Genomic DNA, 19,230 nt, shown 5'->3' on the forward strand with positions numbered 1-19,230 from the left:
TGATGTTGCCCAAGGATTAGAAGAGAAACATGTGAATGCAATCAAAGTGCCAAAGCCACTTTACAGAGGAAAAGACTTCTTTCTTACTCTTCCCTGATCGACACAGGCAACCTGAAAAGAAGATCCCCAGAGCAAGCAAAAGAGAAAGAAATAACTCTAAATGCAAGCAAAGCTGCAACTGAACTGAGATCTTATCAAGGCCAATATTCAAGCAAATGGGTGGTTGAATGCCTCCACAAGGTGCAATGAAGAGTGCAAGGGAAAGGGGAGGAAAGCCAAGGATGGCTGAGGGAGAGGGGAACATAGAGAAGAAAGAAGAGGGAGAAGAGGAAAGGTATAGAGAAAGGGGTAGGAGATAGAGGTAGAGAGAGAACTGAAAAGGCGTAGAGGGAGAACTTTGTATCAATATATACTCTCAGACACACAAGCGCACAAGAGCATACATTCATACAAAGGTCTGCATATTGAATTTATGTCAAATCTCTGAAGGTTCTAGGCAGACTCGGCCACAATCGAACACTCCGACTTAGCTCAAACAAAGAAACATGGAACTCAGCAAAGTCAAAGAAGCCAGAAAAGCAGGAAAATGGGCTGCCTACCAGACTGTAGAAGCAATGATTAGGGATTTTATATCCAAGCCTAAAGACTGTCCATCTTAAACTGATGTAATGAAGGCCACCCTACAATAGGATCTAGAATGTAGATGGTGTTTTGCTATGTGATAAATAATCTCCAATTGAGTTGCCATGGGCACTCCTTGATTTTTTGGTTGTGCTTTTTGCCTCCTAGTCCCGCAACGGCTTTTGAAGTCATTAATCAGAGATTGTAAAGCTAAGCCTCACTGATATACAAAAGGCCACTCACTGATGAGCATAGATCATAGATTTTTTTTTTTAGTAAGCTGGAGAGGAGATGCAGTGGGCACCCCTATCACCTGAAAGTAGTTTAGTTTAGTGATGCTGTTTTTGTGCCTAGTAAAGTCTTGTGGAAAAGTTTTTAATGTCCCAAATCTTTGTCGTGCCCTTGATCTTTGATTCTTAGCCTTTATATCCCTGAATCCACTTTTGCATTCCATTGCTCTTGAGAATAAAAGTGAGCTCATGATATTCTCCTTTAATGACACACTCATTTTATTTTGAATCCCTTTTCCTTGGGCAAGCTCCTCCATAATATGCTCATCATACTTGTTATGCCATTGTAGTGGCATACCATGATCTACCTCCCATGACTTGATGCCTCCAGATCCGAAATGCGAAGATCCAATGGTCTCCATCTAGATGCATCGTGTCTCCACATGTTGCCTGCTCTTCATACCACCCTCTACTCCTTTATTTACCTCCTTCCACTTGTGTTTATGGGCAGTGGTAGGTTTCTCCATGGGATAGCCACCCGCCTCCTGATTTCCCGATCATCATACACGAGTTTCTTAAGGTGAGATCTTTTATTACTTAAGATCTCCCTTATTCGCGTCCTTTCCCATACATTTGAGAATGTCACATGTGGGGGATTGGGGTACGGACTATGTACAACCTCTATCACCTCTCCAACTAATCGACTATTTTGATATTTAAATTTAATAAAACAATTTATGTGCAAATTTCACACTACCCCATGCATGAACTCCATTACCTCTTTCCCCCTTGCATCCATCAATATCTTGCCCCTATCCATCACATCATAGTATATTCCCACTGCATCCTCCACTCCCACTCTCTTTACTATGGCATCTACTCTGCTCTGTATTGTGGGTGGAGTCACGACTGGGGGATTGTACACATGACTGTGGACGTGACACAGTTCATGACGGTGGCTATGAGGGAGTACATGATGGTGGTTGTGAGTTCTGATGTGATGATACTTGGGAGGGGGTGCATGAGTGTGTTTGGTAAGGGGTATGTCTCCTCAATGCACGTGGGAGAGGAGAAGCATGCCGTCTTGTTGGACTCGCAGGCACAGATGGCAGTGGAGTGACATTGGCACTCGAGAAGGGGGGTGGACCATACTAGGGATTCTAGGAGGGCGATGGGCATACATGTACTCTGTCAGCTCTACTAGGCCCAGTTGGTGCCCAAAATGAGCTAGCATCCCCACGAACCAAATGCCGTACACAAATGGATTGGATGAAGGACCTAGATTCATGAAGAATTCACACAAAAAAAACATAGCATATAAATTTGATTCCACTCTCACATGTCAAAAAAAAAGCATAGCATGGAATCCCTCCTCCTCAATCTCACATATCAACACTACTTCTATTGAATTTTGTTTGTCAGATAGGTGTATGCTAGCACATTAGTCTCATTGATTCATTTACTTTTACTTACTCCCTTACCTTCTATTTCCCTCTTCCTTACCTCCTCTTACTTCTTTCCTTCTCTTCCTTATCTCCTCCTCTTACTTCTTACCTTCTCTTTCCCTTACTCCCTTACCTTCTCTTCCCCTCTTACTTCCTACCTTCTCTTCCCCTCTTAATTCTTACCTTCTCTTCCCCTTACTCCCTTACCTTCTCTTGCCCTCTTCTTCCTACCTTCTCTTCCCCTCTTACTTCCTATCTTCTCTTCCCTTTGTTTCTCCCCTTAGCTTCCCCTTAACTTCTCTTCTTTATCTTCCCTTACCTTCCCCTTTCTTTCCTTACCTCCTCTACCTTTCTCCTTTTATAACAAATCTAATTTGTGACTAACAAAGAACAAAAACGAAATCGAAATCAAAACATATATAGGCAAGCAGCAAAAAACGAAGATAGAAACAAATGCATAGTTGCCTGTATGCATCTGTCAAGGAACTCGTCAAGAAACGAGTGTATGCATCTATCAAAAAATGCGTATATCTGCAAGAGACTGTGTAGACAGACTACACACAGAAATACACACGTTGCTACATGCGACCTACCGAAAACATTTTTTAAAAACCGCTGACCTTTGACAAATGTCCTTAAAACATCACACCAAACTGACATTTTCATATGCAAAAGTACACAAACAATTACTCAAAGTGTAGAGAAGGAAAGATGACAAAGGATAGAGACAATTGCATGAGAAAAAAAAGACATTTGCATAAAGAAAAGGAAGGAAAGAGACAAGACAAAGGACAAACTGACTCACCTCTAGAAAAGTGAGTCTTCTTTTTGGCTTTTGTGCTGAGGTTTCCTCCCCTGTGATCCTCCTTGCACTTGCCTTTCTTTGTCTGTTGGATGAGGGAAGATTTGGCGGTGATGAAGAAGAGGAAAGAAGTGAAAATGAAAGGTATTTGGGGTACCCTCTTCACTATGGACTCTACAAGGGCTGCCTTCCATGAGTTCCTCTCTCGAACCCCACTCAGCCATAGGGAGGATGAACTCTTTGTAATCTTTGACAAGACCTTAGATGTTCTCAGCACATACATGGGAGCTAGGGAGGACTTTGAGGAACTCATCTTGTACATTGCATACCAGCTTGATGAGTCCGCAAAAAGATGGGTTCCCATTGATTACCTTATGCTCATTCATGATTATGACTCTAGGTTTGATGAGCAGTTGCAACATTTCTGTGTGCAACTTCTTGAAGATGGGTTCAGGAATGTGGACCCAGATGTCCTCATTGATTTAGGCATTGTTGGAAACATAGGCACAAAGTTCCTTTCTTGGGAGATGACATTCATTTTCTTGCTCCATGAGAGACACTTGGATGAGGACAATTCATCCTCAAAATCTCCTTCCACTACCTCTACTACACTACATGTTCCTACAAAGGGCTCTAACTTCTATGAGGAGTTGCTTGTTGATTTGCAAAGAGAGGAGGAGGATGCATCCTAAGTGCTACAGCTACTCCTGCATGTTTCAGAGGACCGGCTAGTGTCACCAACGAGGCTTCCACATTGGGAACCCCCCCTGAGGTCCCTTCAATGGACATATGGTCCCTCTCTCCCCTCATTGTTGAAGGGCAACAATACCTCTTCCTCCATGACATTGAGACTCTTTTTAACTTATGGGAGGATGAGGCACTTAGGGTGCTATGTGGGTTTGATGTGGACACTAGCGTGGAAGAGCCTGCATTAGGGGAGAAGTGAGGTCTCAAAAGGGCCTCCAATTAGTGTTCCTAATTTCATGGGATTAGGGAGGATTTGAGGTGTACCAATGAGAGTGCTCCTTTTAGTGGGGCAATGCCATGTTGAGGTGGAAGGTGCAGGCAGCCTCTATTGGCTAGACCTCTTACACATCGGACCCTCTCCTTCTCCCCATTGGTCGTGTCTCTTACACAATGGCCCACTAGAACCCAACCCACTCCCCTCTAACCCATGTTTAACCCTCCTCCCATGTGTACCTTCCTCTGTTGATACCCACTTAGCATTCAAGAGGTTGCAAGTGCTAGCCTTTCCCTCCCTCCACATTTTGAACTTGTGGACCCCTTTCCACATCTCCCCTCCCTCCTGCTGCAGTTCTGCCTCCATTCCTGCACCTCTGTCCCTCTCCTGGGCGTCCCTCTTCCTGCTCTTCCCACTGCAGCTGCTTTTACTCCTCCCCTCATCCACGCCCCTCTTGCATGCCCCTCTCTTGCTGCTATTGCTGCTTCTGCTCCTCATCATCACTCCTCAACCATCTCTTTGCTAGACTTGTTTCTCCACAGGATCACCCCTCTGTTGCTGTTGCTCTTCCTTCTAACGTCTGCAATCATGGTGAGGGGAAACTCCACTAGGCCATCCAACATGGTGGCCTCATTTGTGCTCCACAACACCAAAGATGCAGGCAATGACTAGCTCCCTTGCACATACAGCTTGAACGACTGGATAATCATGAAAGGATCTGCCAAAGGTCCACATAGGCTTCCAAAGAACAAGAGAGGTGACATCTTACATGAGTGGAAGGGACGCATCTTGAAATTCAAGTTGGGGAAGAAGGGATGGCTTGCAAAGATGCAACATGTGTACATGGCAAAGGACATGTTATTGCCCCCATCAACAAATCAAAGACAGATACCTTTGCATTGTAAGTATGTTTTTATTAGTTTGATCTTTTGTCTCTTCCATATTCACATTGGATGGCTTGTTTTCCCATGACAGATATATTCCCTTTAGACTACGAAGAATGGGAACCACTTGAGTCATTCATTGGAAAGTTTGATGCGGTTCATGAAGATATAGGCAAGCTCTTGCATGATGGAGAGTCCTCCTCATCTTTGCAACAAAGAAATATGTACTGGTACAATGCATGTTACATTACTCCCAAAAGAAAAGCATCGTTTGGCCATCTTGAATCCATTGCAGCACCACAGCTGGACGAGATTCACTGTGGCATGGAGGATGCCAAGACATTGACATCTTTCAAGGAAAAGATCAGAAAAGATATGGCCATGGCAATGAAGTTCACATTTGGATCCAAATGGTCCAAGTTATCTTGGTTTATGCCTTTGCACATTTTCGCTCAATGTTTTAAAACTGTTCGAATGCATAGAAGTGCTACTATGTGGACTTGTAAGAATGTTGATGAAAATGTGCTTGAGGGTTGCTTGGTAAGAATTGAGATTTACGGACAGGTCAATAGAATGGTGATCTGTTTCGGTGTTATGCATGCAAAGACAGTGTTGTGGCAAGATACCACATCGCACAGCAAGTATTCTATTTGGCATTCCAATATAGGCGTTGGAAAAAGATAGGGGACTCTTGGTTACCCCTTGATTCTAATGCAAAAGACACCAATGTGACTTTATCTATTGAACTTCATCGTGAAGATTTGAAGTATGTGAATGTCACCTCACAATGGACACTCAAGGATGTGCGGGAACACCTTCTGGTCATGCAAGGCCTTCTGGAGTCTTTTGTCTTTTTGTTGGATGGTAGAAGGGTGCCTAAGCGCCAAGAGAAGTGCTTGCGTAGTGAGAAATTTATCCCTCCTACAAAATTGCAGATCACAAGTCATTTTGTGGGGAGATAATGTATCAATATTCAATTGAACAATGGATTTACTCTCTTGAAAGTCAATTCAAATTGTCTCTTTCCACTTTGTTCTTTGCATTGGTTATGAGAATTAATTTTTATAATAGTTTTTTTAAATTCTTTTTTAAGAAACGGCATACATATAAGCGAGCCTTCATACTATTGATCCTCACTTTACCTTTTCACCTTACACAGCCTCCACTCATCTTCATCCAACCACTCACTTTCTTAACACATTCTATTGTTTTTGCACATTCTTGTTTGAACTATTTAGAACATGAACCATTGCATCACAAAGCCATGTACAAACACTTAGTTCAATGCAAGAGCATGTAAGAAAATCCATTTTACTCATGAGAGCACCAAATACAATTCATCCTCAAGGACATCGAGGGATCCATTTCAAGCCTTGCCTAGACCTACTTTGCAACCACCGTGAAACTCCAATAGTGCCAGTAGATGCCTTCCAAGCACATTGTCTTTTGTTCTTGGACACCTCCTGAACTGCTCGAACAAGTTCGAATTCCCTTTCTTTTCTAATGTTCAAAGTCCTTCCTATTATAGTTCTGTAGAACCAATCAAACATCTCGTGCAATGCATTGCTATGAGTGAATCCACCTCCATGCCTCGTATTCCTAAAGTACGCAGCCCTGGCACGATAATGTGACTTCTCCATACCTTGTGTGTTCCAAATAGATAAAGGCCCCCATCTTTTCAAGGACCATGGACCATGTGCGAAAACAATGTGCTGCAAACATGAAAACATATTAAAACCAGAATTCACACATAACATCAACAAAATATGTCAATAAAAAGATGATTACCATGTAATGTGTTATATGTGTCTCTCCCCATGCTTTTACCATTAGCTGTGTAAATTCTATCACTGCCATCCTGAACTTTTCATAATACATTTCATCCGATTGACTCTGGCGAAGTAGTTTCACAAAAGCATTGAGTTTGGGCCACACTTTTGCTCTCAAGGTCATTGTTGAAGGGTGTGAAGCATTATTGGTGGTGCACTCACACAGAGTTTCCAACACTCCCAACTTGAGGGACTATGAGGCAATGTATGCTTTTCTTTTCCAAGATTATGGTTGGACAAGAATCGCCTTGCCTTTGCTCCACCCATGGATACTTTGGCAGGAAGATTTTGTGTTTTTCTTGACATTTTCTTGTCCTCCTTAAGTCTCACATGTCCACCATGGAATCCCATATCAGAAAGTAACTTCTCGGCCTGGGAAATACAATGTGCCGACAATTTTGCAGGGATCAAAGTCCAAGCATAAACAAGATGCAAGTATAACAACTTGTCAAGTATGCGTAGTTCTGCATGTAGGGTACATATATGTACTCTCTCTAGCAGGATGGGCAAGATTGGATACCACTTTGAATCTTTCTTGTCACGATCAGGGGCTAGACATTGGTCACAAGAGAGAATGCCATTCTCCCATTGCAAACTTCCCTTTTGGGCCTTCTGGGAAGACATGTAATAAAGGCATGTGAGTTTGGCAGAGGCTCCTATGTCACAACCAAACAAGCACTTCAATGTCTTCAAGTCACCGGCAAGATGCCACTCGACTTGAAATGTGCCATGGCCATCCACCACCAATGTTTGCCCTTCCTCTTGCCTTTTAATAATCTCTGCTATGCCAGCTCTTTGAAAAAACCACTTCAATGTCTCATGGCACTCTTTTGGAGTTTCAAAAGCTGCGAGCCACCATATGTCTCTCTCCGATTGCACTGAGAATTCTTGTACTACTTCCTCATCCCCTTGAGCAAACTGCAAGGCTTTGTTCATGAGGCAAATGCTCACCCGCTCAAGCTTGTGTTCTTTAACCAATTGAGCTTCATCCATTTTGATAACGAACACCAACTTGCCAAGACAATCTATGCAAATGAGAGAACTAATGAGGGCAACGAAAAATGCTAATGGTACAAGAGAAGCACAATTAAAAAACCTTGGTATATCCAATGCATTATGGAGATCAACATACCATTTTGCTTTTGTCCATAGAATCTGACCATCGCCTTTTGGAGTTGCTCAAGATCCACAAAAACATTGTTGAAAGAATCCATTTCAAAGGATTGATTGCCAGCTTTCTTTTGATTCTTCCAAGTCATTGTGCCAGTTACACAATGATATCCTCCTACCATTTCCCTAGCACATATGTTGCTTTCTGTCCGTGCAAGCTTCAGAGACCAAAGTGTTGGTAATGGCATGGCTGGATTCTTATACCGTTGTGCAACCGAGGATTTAAAAATCTTGAAAATCGATGAGTAGGCTTCACGACTCACACCAACAGCATCACATGCCATCTCCTTCGCATCCACAATGGCCTTGAAGTCCTTCAACACTTCTCGAGTGACTCGTGCACGTAAATTCTTATGTCTTGGGTCCTTCAGCAATTGAATGACATCAGTTGGCTTCATCAAACTTTTAACTATGTATGAGTAGTTGGTGTCTTCTGTGGTTGGTGTTCCCATCACCTCGTTCATGAAGTTCCTAAACATGGGGCAATAGAATATCAAAAATAAGAAACATGAATGAACAAAAAAAAAACTCACGAGAGATTTTGGAGACCAATCTTGTGGCAAGGATTCTCCTCTTCTTTGCACCACCTTTGGGTGCTAATGAATCCAATGAATGCAATTTCCTTTTTCTCTCCTTTTTTCCCAACGGAGTGTCTTTTAGCTTCTGCACTTGATCTTTTGCAATTTGTAGAGACCTTTGCATGACTAATTACTTTCCACTTGCTGCTTGATAGATTCTTGCAAATCTTGTCTCTCCTTGTTAAAAGCAATCGATTTCTTGAGTAGTTCCTTTTTCTACATCTCAAGATCTTCAATGGTCCTCTGCATTGCAACAATGGTGCTATTGGCTGAACAAGCCAGTTGCTCTAATTGTGCTCTTCGAAACTCACATGCTTGCAAATTTGCACTTTGGAAATGGATTAGTCGATTGCGATAACCGAGTAAACCATCCATTCCATCACCAACATGCTGAACAAGATCATGCATTGTACGGAAAGGGGGATTCTTTTGGGTTGCAGGATCTAAGGGATACAAGTTTCCATCAACCCAAAGATCAATGTGTCTCTTCCCTTATGCACAAAGATTGTGCATCATATTCTCACAACTTCCTCGATTTCCCAAGCTGCGTGTGCTTGCATATTGAGCATCCAATAGTAAGTTCACATGGTACTTATTGGAGACATCCCCAAGTGGTGCCATGACTGGTTACACTACCTTTCACAAAAGTAGGGGGGCCTTGATGAAGATCTACGAAGGAGGATAAGCTCCCAGCAATAGGAAGGAGGAGGGAAAAGTGGTAGAATGCAGGTAGAGTGGGAGGAGGAGGAGCAGGCACAGGAATAGAGAAGGGAGGTAGGAGGAGTACGCATGGAGGTGGAGGAGAAGAAGGAGGAGGAATCTATGAGGAGGGGAGGGACTGGGGAGGAGGAGGAGTGGGTGTCCAAGAGGAGGACGAGGAGGAGGACAAGGGGGTGGGCATCCAGTAAGAGGAGGAGGAGGAGGAGGAGGAGCAATAGCAGAAAGGGTGAAAGTGGGGGAGGAGAAGCATGTGGATGGAGGGAGGGGAGAAGGAGGGAGATTCAAATTTCAAAATTTGAAATAGTGGCCCCCTCCTTTGATGGGCTGAAAAGTGAAAGGTGGTGGGCACCCATGTGGGCTAAATTGTGGGCTTAACCCACACTGGGTTAGGGGGTTAGGCCCCTTTTGGAGCCCACCATGGGCTTTGCATTAGCCCACTAATCCATTTCCTTACAAGGCCCTTTTGAGACGTCACTACCACATTGGCAACCATGAAATCAGTAGACACAACTATCTATGATGTGTTGCTGGATGCAATCCCCACCCCCCCTCCTCCATCAACTAAACCCCATGACAGATTCCAAGGTTCCATCAACATCGCCTAAGAGCAGCCTATGGATTGCGACCAAGCTAATATGGTGAGTAAATTTGAATCATTCTTGTAGAAACTTCTAGCTTCCACCATTTGTATTGGTTTGCTAATTGTATGTTGTTACATTATTGCAGGAAGTGGTGGAAGTGGATGAGTTCTCCACTTGGAGAGGCCAAACACGAACTATGTTTGGTCATGATGTAGCACTAGCACACTATCTTGGCCAAGCACTTGTCCTGATAGTTGTATTTCATAGCAAGTTTTCTCCTAGAGGGCAATCAGAGCTATTGAAATGCAAGGCCCTTTCATGGGTGGGTTATAGCGCATTCCAGTATTAATTGGAATGCATACAAGGTCATTTTGGTGCACCGTGCAGCTGCTCTCAATGATTTTGGTGCAATATACATGGGATGGCATTGACAACTACTGCAAAAGTGCTCGGTAAAGATGGAAGTTTTGAAGCACTTACTAGTAATATCTAAGGCAATAGTAGCTAGCATCATGAAACACAAGCAAGACAAAATCTAGTCTAATGTATCTCTTGTGTTATGGATACTCTTTTGTATTAGATACTTTTGTGTAATGGATACACTCTTGTAATGTATATTCTTGTGTAGTGGATACTCTTTTGTATTGGGTACTTTGTTTCAATGGATACACTTTTGTGCTATAAATCCCGTATAATTTTTGTATCTCTACCCATGAATATTACTTATCTCTACATGTAGTTGGTTGTAAAATGCACTTGCATATTCATTTTTCAATCTTGCATTGGTCACCTATCTTGAAATTTTGCAAGTGTACGAGTAGGATAACTACGTGTATACATGCATTTTCACGTAGCATAGCTGCATTCATACACACGATTTCACACAGTGTAGCTATGCTGGTACATGCAATTTCACACAGTCTAAACGCATCCATACACGCAATATAGAGACTTTTTGTACTTTAATTAAAAATTGATCATGATTTTATGTTTATTGATTTGTACACAAGATGTCACCAACCTCCTCAAGCAGTTCTGGTGAATATGAGACAATGCATCACCATAATCGTGATGTGTGGTTTGCACAAAGGATCAAGTATATGTGTAATCGATGTCAAGGATGCATTGTGTGAGCCCGTCGAATTACCTTGAATCACATCCTCATGTATGGAGAATGGAATCAAATAGGTTTAGAGGTGAGTAGATGTAAATTGATAGTATCCAAATGACTCATGGTGTCCAAATTAATGGAGTTGTAATATATATACTCTAATTGGAGTAGGATGCAGTACCACACAATAACATGGTGCCTTACACTCGACATGAGCATCGAAGCATCGACAAGATGATGCTAGAGCTTTGGGATCTATTGTCAGAGATGAGTGGGAAAGGGAAGACAATAGCCCTACACCCATGAAGTTGTGGAAGAGGAAGCGTTCGATGATATGATGCAAAATCTTTTTAGGGATGATCCCAAAGGTATGGACAAGGATGATATGGAACAAGAGCATCTTTACAAGGCTTCGTCGACACCGGTATTTGAAGGGTGCACATTCTCTATTTTACATGCTTCACTTGAACTACTAAATCTATAGACAATTTATAGATGGAGCAATGCAAGTCTTGATGCATTATTGAACCAAGCATTGTAATTTGAATTAGTGGTTAAGGGTTTCACAATGAATAAATCTCAATATGTTTTAATTGTTAATTGATGATATGGAATGCAGGCTCTTATCAAACATGCTTCTAAAGGGAATAGACTACCCACCTCAAGAGACATAGCGAGGCGCTATGTGGCATCTCTTGGAGGATTGGATTATGATCACATACATGCATGAGTCAATGATTGCATTCTCTTTTGTGGGACGCATAAGGAGGCTCAACATTGTCCCACTTGTGGCAAAGCAAGGTATAGAACAAATGTGAAGAGTTTTGATGTACCTCGTAAAGTCTTGCGACACTTTCCTATAATTCCTCGCATAAAACACATGTTCAAGTGCAAATCCATAGCTGAGCTCATGTCATGGAATTCATGATATCGATCGAATGATGGCATGTGGAGGATTCCCTTAGACACTCTTGCTTGGAAGCATATTGAAAACGAGTGGCCCAGCTTTAAAACAGAGCCCAGAAACTTGAGACTTGGCCTAGGTATGGATGGAGTGAATCCATTTGGTTTCAAAAGTACCACATATAGTGTGTGGCCAGTTGTATTGGTGAATTACAACCTTCCACCATCAATGGTGATCAAGAAGGGACATCTTATGTTATCCCTTCTAATTTCAGAGAAACATAAACTAAAGCATATGGACGTTTACCTCGAATTGCTGATTGATGAGTTGGAGGAACTATGGAGAGGTGTTACAGTGGTGGACGTTAGTAGGCCTCCCTCCTCTCGACACTTTGACTTGAAAGCAGTGTTGATGTGGACAATGCATGACTTTTGAGGATACAACGATTGTTCTGGTAAGAATTCAAATCAGCTCTCTACTCTAATACTATTGGTTATATTAATTATAACTATCGGATTTATTATTCTAACTTTTATTTATATTTTAATAGGTTTGAAAACATTGGGTAAACATGCATGTCCTGTTTGTGGCCTTTCATTAGTACATGGGTATGCCGATGGTTTATGTAAGACTGTATTTGATAATTGAAGGGAGCCTTCACAACCACTAAGAAAAGAAGTGTTGAGCAACTATACGGGTTGAAGTCCCACGATTGGCACAAGATGCTCCAAGTAAGTGTTTTCCAATTCTTGTACATTGAAATTAAACTTTGTAATGCCATCAACCATATATACATGTGCTCTTATGTGTGCAATTCATACTACCTACTAGCATCGACCATTGTGCAAACAAGAGTTTGAAAAAATGTATTTATAAGATGGGCGAGCTTGTGAGGTATGTAAAACCCATGTCAAATCGCCCTTTATTATACCTTGCACTTTGATTTGATAGTTTTTAAAAATGAATGTGCATGAGGTATAACATACTATTCATTTGTTTTTCAGATATGTTAGCTCCAAGGCAATTGATCCAGCCATGTTGGATGATGCACGCATTATGGCAGTGGAGGTGATTTTTTTGGTAGAGAAAACTTTTTCGCGAACCATTTTCACAAGCTAGCTACATCTCATTGTGCATTTGGTGGACAAAATTGCTTTATGCATCACTGTGCATGCACGTTGGATGTTCTTTCTAGAGCACTTCATGAAGACCTTAAAAGACTTTGTGAGACAAAGTGCAAGGCCTGAAGGAAGCATGGCCGAGGGTTGGTTGATACAAGAATCTCTTGTATATATTTTAGAATTCCTTGGTCAAGTGGACAACTCTTTACTACGACTATGGAGCAATGAACAGGACTTGAGGATGACCTCTATTATGCCTCAAGGAAAAGGACAGAGTAAAGTAATTAACAAAGCATTGATTGATGATCTTAATTTCACTTGCATCCTTAATAATGATGTGACGAGCAGATTGGTTATCACCATGAAGGTACATGACGAATACCATAATTCGATGATACCAAACCATCACAATAACATCACAAAATAGGCCACTTACATAGGCTGAGACAATTGATGTCTTGCATATTAGAAGAATCAAAGGCACTTGTGGTACACTAGTAGCTTGTTCTTCTCAGTAGCCACACCAACACAAGTGTCACCTAATTGTTCAAAGTTTATAGAGTCATTAGGGAAGACATACAAGATGACACCCTCCCCAATGGACGACTATGTCATGCCCTCATCCCATAGGACAACTTTTTTCTCCTTTTAAGATCCACGAACATGATTCTCAATCTCTAATGAAGAAATTGGCATTGCATGAAGATAGGGTTGCTTGGGCTAATTGTTACAAACCTTGAGCCATTGGCTCATCAAAACCAACATTTTCACAACACTCCAAAGTGCTTCACCAATTTGTGTTGCATATATTTTGGGAAATGGAATGATTTTCCACTCACAGACACATTATTCACACCACTACGATAGCCATGTCAGTCGATTACACAAACTGCACCAAATGCAACCACTTTCCCATCAACATCTTGACCTCATCCCCACTTCTAGAAGCCATCCTTGCCATTTCAATCAAAGAAAATAAAATCATGCCCAAACTTTAGCAAATTAACTTTAACATAATATTAGAAATTTTTGGACTTTCCAATCAATTTTGGACTTTGTTTCTTGATTAAATATGCCCATATTCACATACTTTTCACTAAAACAAGTCATTTTTGATCCACATCTGCATTTTTTACACCAAAACAAGAGTTATTTTTCATTTGCAATACCTTATTTCTTAAGTTGCATACATGAAAGCATCATCATATATTTTAGAATACTTATTTTTACTCTCCATCAATTTAATTGTTCATTAAGATTTAGATTGTTAAATGGTCACAAACTAATTGAATCAATCAAATAATATAATTTTTTGATGTTATAAAATTGTTTGAAATTAATTGAATAAATAAAGAATATATTTCTTACTTAATATATTAAATAAAAATCATTACTTAAGTAATTTTAATTTATTTTAATTTAAAAGTATCCAAATTACTTATATTGTCAATATACTACTAGTTAAATAAAAATTATAAAGTCATCTCAACCAAAATTCAAGAGTTGTTGCTATCAACAAATGGGTGGTGTAGAGATACACCAGTTGTGAATAAACAATATTCTTTCATGCTTCAGAATCCTTCGAATCTAAAATATCAAAAGAACTGACCATGCGTAAATGATGCTTGATGTGCTTTCAGCTACTCTCAGGGATTGTGATGCATTTCTCCACACTATATCCATGCTTTTTCTTTTGACTTCGTTTCCTTGACTACCAACAATGCACAATGCTGTTCACTTCCATTGAATGACTTAGATTGTTGTTGTTTGGAACCCATTCACATTTTGTTTGCAAGCAACTCTCATACAATTGTTTTAGCGTGAACTTTCTCAATAGACTTTTCATTGGCTTTGGTTCATACCATTATGCTATAAATGTGCTATGTGATTGTTCATTATGTGTTACCTCAACAGCTTTTCCCACCCAAATTGGTCCTCCTTGATCATCATTCTCCGATTCTAGACCTGGTGCCAAAACTACAACAGAAAGTCCCTCTTCGATTTCAACAGCTAGACCCACTGCAGTTGTCCATGGCATGATGTCTGAAAAAAAGTATATGCGTAGAAAACCAGATATTTCACACTTGAAAGTATTTGGTTGCATAGCTTATGTTCATGTTTCTATTGAGAGGAGAACTAAGCTAGATCCAAAGGCAGAAAAATGCATCTTCATCAGGTATTCTCTGCAACAAAAAGGGTACTGTTGTTATAACCCTTCCACTAGTAGGATACAAGTAAGCAAAGATGTAGTTTTTGATGAAATGAGTTATTGGTATGGAATGGACCAATAATAGAAGATGCAGATGCAAGAAATGATAGTGCTATTATAAGTGTAGAGCAGCAATCACAAAGTCTGAGTGGAACTGGTGAGTCCTCAAAAAATGGATCAAAAACATGGATAGGGAGACTACGATCTAGTGGCTCTTCACATGGCAGTCCAGCTAGTGGTATACACGTATCAACTAAAGGGAAGGAGAAGTTGGACCCTACAACTGTCTTTGATGTCTCATGTGGTCACTCTCATATCTCAATATGCACCTAGCCGCATCCAAATGTGGCTTCCTTAGCACCTCCATAAACTGACACATAAACCCCATAGTGCTAGCTTAAATATGGTTTGGTGTTAGTCATGTATATCAAACTACCAACTATGCATCTGTACATAGTGACATCTTCAAGAAACTTCTCTTTTTCTACACTGAGCTTCACATTCTACTCCAATGGAACAGAAATGGGCTTATAACCTGTCATGCCATATTTGAATACACATTTTCATAGATTTTCAGCCCTCTAGCCACTCTTTCACTCCTACTCTCCTTTGCAACCAACTAACGGTTTTCGCAGGGTAATAGCAAGGAAAACAACGGCAAAGAATCAAGCAAGGCTGCTTACCTCCCCAGCAACGGCACCAAATTCATTAAGCCTTCGATGGAGACTAACATGTCGTGGGGATCTTTAGCCAAGCCGCTTTGGAGAGCTTGTCCTCCAAACAACTTCCTATGGGAGCTCATTTGTATGCAGTTGTGCGATGTTGTCACGGACACCATCCTTGGATTCAATCCGAGTAGCTAGACGATCCTAAGGGGGAAGGGAATGAGAAGAAAAGAGAAGAGAGAAGAATGAGCGTGGTGAAGGGGGAATTGATCGTAGTCGTAGCAACAAGAAAAGAGTAAAAGAAAAATGAAGCAATGGACATCAACACAAGGATGAAGGGAACTTGCTCTCTATTCCATAAGCATAGGAAAGAATGATGACCAAGTCAACCATCTTGGCTTTTATACATGGACCTTTTGAAGGGAAGTTTAACCCTAATTTCCTACCTTAGCTTTTCTAGCCCTTATCTGACACTCTTGGCCCACAATCTATAATAGATAGCTCCATGACAGGTTCAGAGGGTGCAAAATCATTCGATTCCTGTATACATCGGTACCATGAACGAAAATTAAGGACTATGGGATGAAGAGGTAATTGGTATATCTTCGTTTGATCCTCGAGGCATAGATCGCCTCGAAAAAATGACATAGCAAAAATTGGATGGATGTAATATGTATGCTTTTCGAGGAGGGTGGTGAATTGAAGAGGGGAGAGAGGCTGAGTGAGGTCTATAGCCCATAAAAAGAGGAGAAGGGCACGAAGACCCTAGTGAAGGCACCCTCCCACCCACATCAAGAGGAGAACAGCAAGTCGATGACCTACTACCTTAAAATCAATACGCAGATAACAAAGACGTGCATCAAGGTGGAATCTCGACCAACAAAGGAGAAACATAGGGCATACAAGAGACCCTGAAAAACACAGGTCTGCTCCCACCCAAGAGAGAAGATGTTGGGGATAAAAAATTTCCCACAAACAGTGGACATCAAGTTCTACAACATCAGGCCCAAAATGTAGGGCGAATTTGTGATGACAAGCAAAGAAATGGATGAAAAGCCAACCGCATCAAAATAAATGTTTTGTGGTTGCATACTGCATGCCACAAAAAAAGGAGGCGGCATCCTTGATCTTTATAATCAAAATGCATTCTACAATCGTGCTCATAGATTTACAATGGAAACACTATTCAAACCCCATACGAGGGTGAAAAAGAAATCCCTTCTTTTGTGCACGACTATACAAACATCCTTTCATCCAGGAGAGAAAGACAAAGCAGTCATTGAAGAAGCAATAGCGAATGCCAAATAGAAGGCAGATAATTGTTGTGATCCCGGTGATAAACATGCCAATGCTAATAATGAAGCTATCCCTACCCACAAAGGAGACAATGCAGTTTCTCTAAATCCCGTTCTCGATGCCAATGTCGAGGCCCATGCTGATGCTAATCAACCCTCACAAAGGAAACAATGAATGGGACAAAGATGATGAGCTTGAACAAGATGATAATCGTTCAACAACTCTTGCAAATAGCTATGATTTTTGCCTTGCATCCATCGATGACATCAAGCAATGTGAAAATGTAGTAGATGGCACTGTTCCAAAGATGGGTAATTTAGAAGCAAAAAGAGGGGCGGAAGATCCTACAAGCAAACTAGATTACCATGGTATAGTCTACAGTTATGATTATCATGATGAAAATGGTTCTTTAACTATGCCTGTGATACTACATATGGAGGAGAAAGTTGGTAATACGCTTCCAATTCAGGCAATCCAACCACTTGCAAACGATACATGTTGTTGCCATGAAATAGACCGATGTAGAAATGATCAAGAACATGAACAAAATCTGGCTGCACCCAAGATCAAGGGAAATGCTGAAGATAGAGATCAAAATTCACAGCCTTATGAAGATCAACAAGAACATGATAAAACAAACGATGCAGCTAAAGACACAGATGTCACAATTGGTACAACCTTTCACTTGCTTTTACACATCTTGAGGGGGAATGTCCTAATACAAGCTTGTGGAAAGTATTTGCAAGTTCAAGTTCATGAGATGATAAACAATCTACTACACAAGGCTTAGTTCAAAATGAAATCAGAGTTACAAGTGTTCTTCCTCATGCAGTCTATCCTAGATTCTAGATAAACATTCTTTGTATCGCATATTTGTATATACATTATAGCATATAGAATAACTTTGCAAAGCATCACAAAAGGGGATGCATCTCTTATTTTTCTTTGCAAAAGAACAGTCAAGCATCCTCACTCTATTACTCATAAGACTTTTCGTCTTAAGGGGGAGTGTAGAAATGTAAGACTCAAAGTCATATTTACATATGCACTTAGCATGTGATGTGAAGAGGTGCAACTCCTCTAACCATTACGAGCTATCATCTATGTATTCAACTATTCTGATCAATACATATAACCAATTATGCGTGACTCTAAATTCCAACATCCTTTTCTTGACCATTGCTTGGTTCTTCATCTTCAGGCTCTTTGTTGAGCAGTTTTGCTCTGTCTGGCTTGGTGTTGCATGGCTCTAAGGATTGATTTTGTTGTTGCAGATCTTGGCCGAGATTAGGAATTTGGGGCTCAAAGGATTGCATTTGGTGCATATCTTGGCCGAAATTAGGAGTTTGGGGCTCAGAGGATGCTACTGCAGGCTTCACATCTTGGCCGAAAAATTTGCCACACTTAGAGGAGGGCCATTGTGTCATCTTGTCAGGCTGGTTGCATATCATTGTCGCTTTTGAGAATTTGGTAGAGGGGTAGGCATCTAAATAGTGAGCCCACATAGGCACACCAGGAAGGGTGGCTTGATACCATGTTGGAATCAAGAATACACACAGAGAGAGTTCACGCGGAAGCCATAATCGGAATACACTTATTGAATGAAGTAGTTACAACTATGTAGTACAACTTGTGACTATTACGAATGGCTATAGCTCTTCGTATTTGATTGTTTGTTTGTCTCTTTAGACTTTAGTGTCTTATTTCCAATAAGGGATGCAATGGAACTAAATGCTACTTTCAGTCAAAATGAGTCTATTGTCCTCAGTGGTTAATTTAAGGGAAAACATCATAATCTTTCCAAGTGTAGTCTCTTGGAGCAAAGGATACGGTTATAACTACATGATTCAAGGTTCTAGTTTGTATTCTTTGGACTCTTTGGAAAATGAGTTATGTAAGAAAGCACAACAAAAATTGTAAGCTCAAACAATACGCATCTCTTCTAGAAGGTTATCAAACATTGTGGATTCTACAGGGCATCAATTTACAAGAGGAATCATGAGAAATTCTCTCGATAAGTCCTTCGAATCTGCAAATAACTCCTCCATCTCCTAGGTCAATCAGACGTACTTCTCCTTTCCATAGGCTTTGCAAATATTAGCA

The 19,230-nt window shown here is 40.8% G+C and overlaps 1 pseudogene; it reads left to right on the top strand.

Annotated features, from left to right (window-relative positions):
- Positions 1-10,831: 10,831 nt before the first annotated feature.
- Positions 10,832-12,955, top strand: LOC147895607 (uncharacterized; annotated as a pseudogene).
- Positions 12,956-19,230: the final 6,275 nt, after the last annotated feature.

The sequence above is a fragment of the Dipteris shenzhenensis genome, chromosome 13 (assembly GCF_047967505.1).
Source record: "Dipteris shenzhenensis isolate YYH24624 ecotype China chromosome 13, Dip_SZ_1.0, whole genome shotgun sequence".
Taxonomy (NCBI): Eukaryota; Viridiplantae; Streptophyta; class Polypodiopsida; order Gleicheniales; family Dipteridaceae; genus Dipteris; species Dipteris shenzhenensis.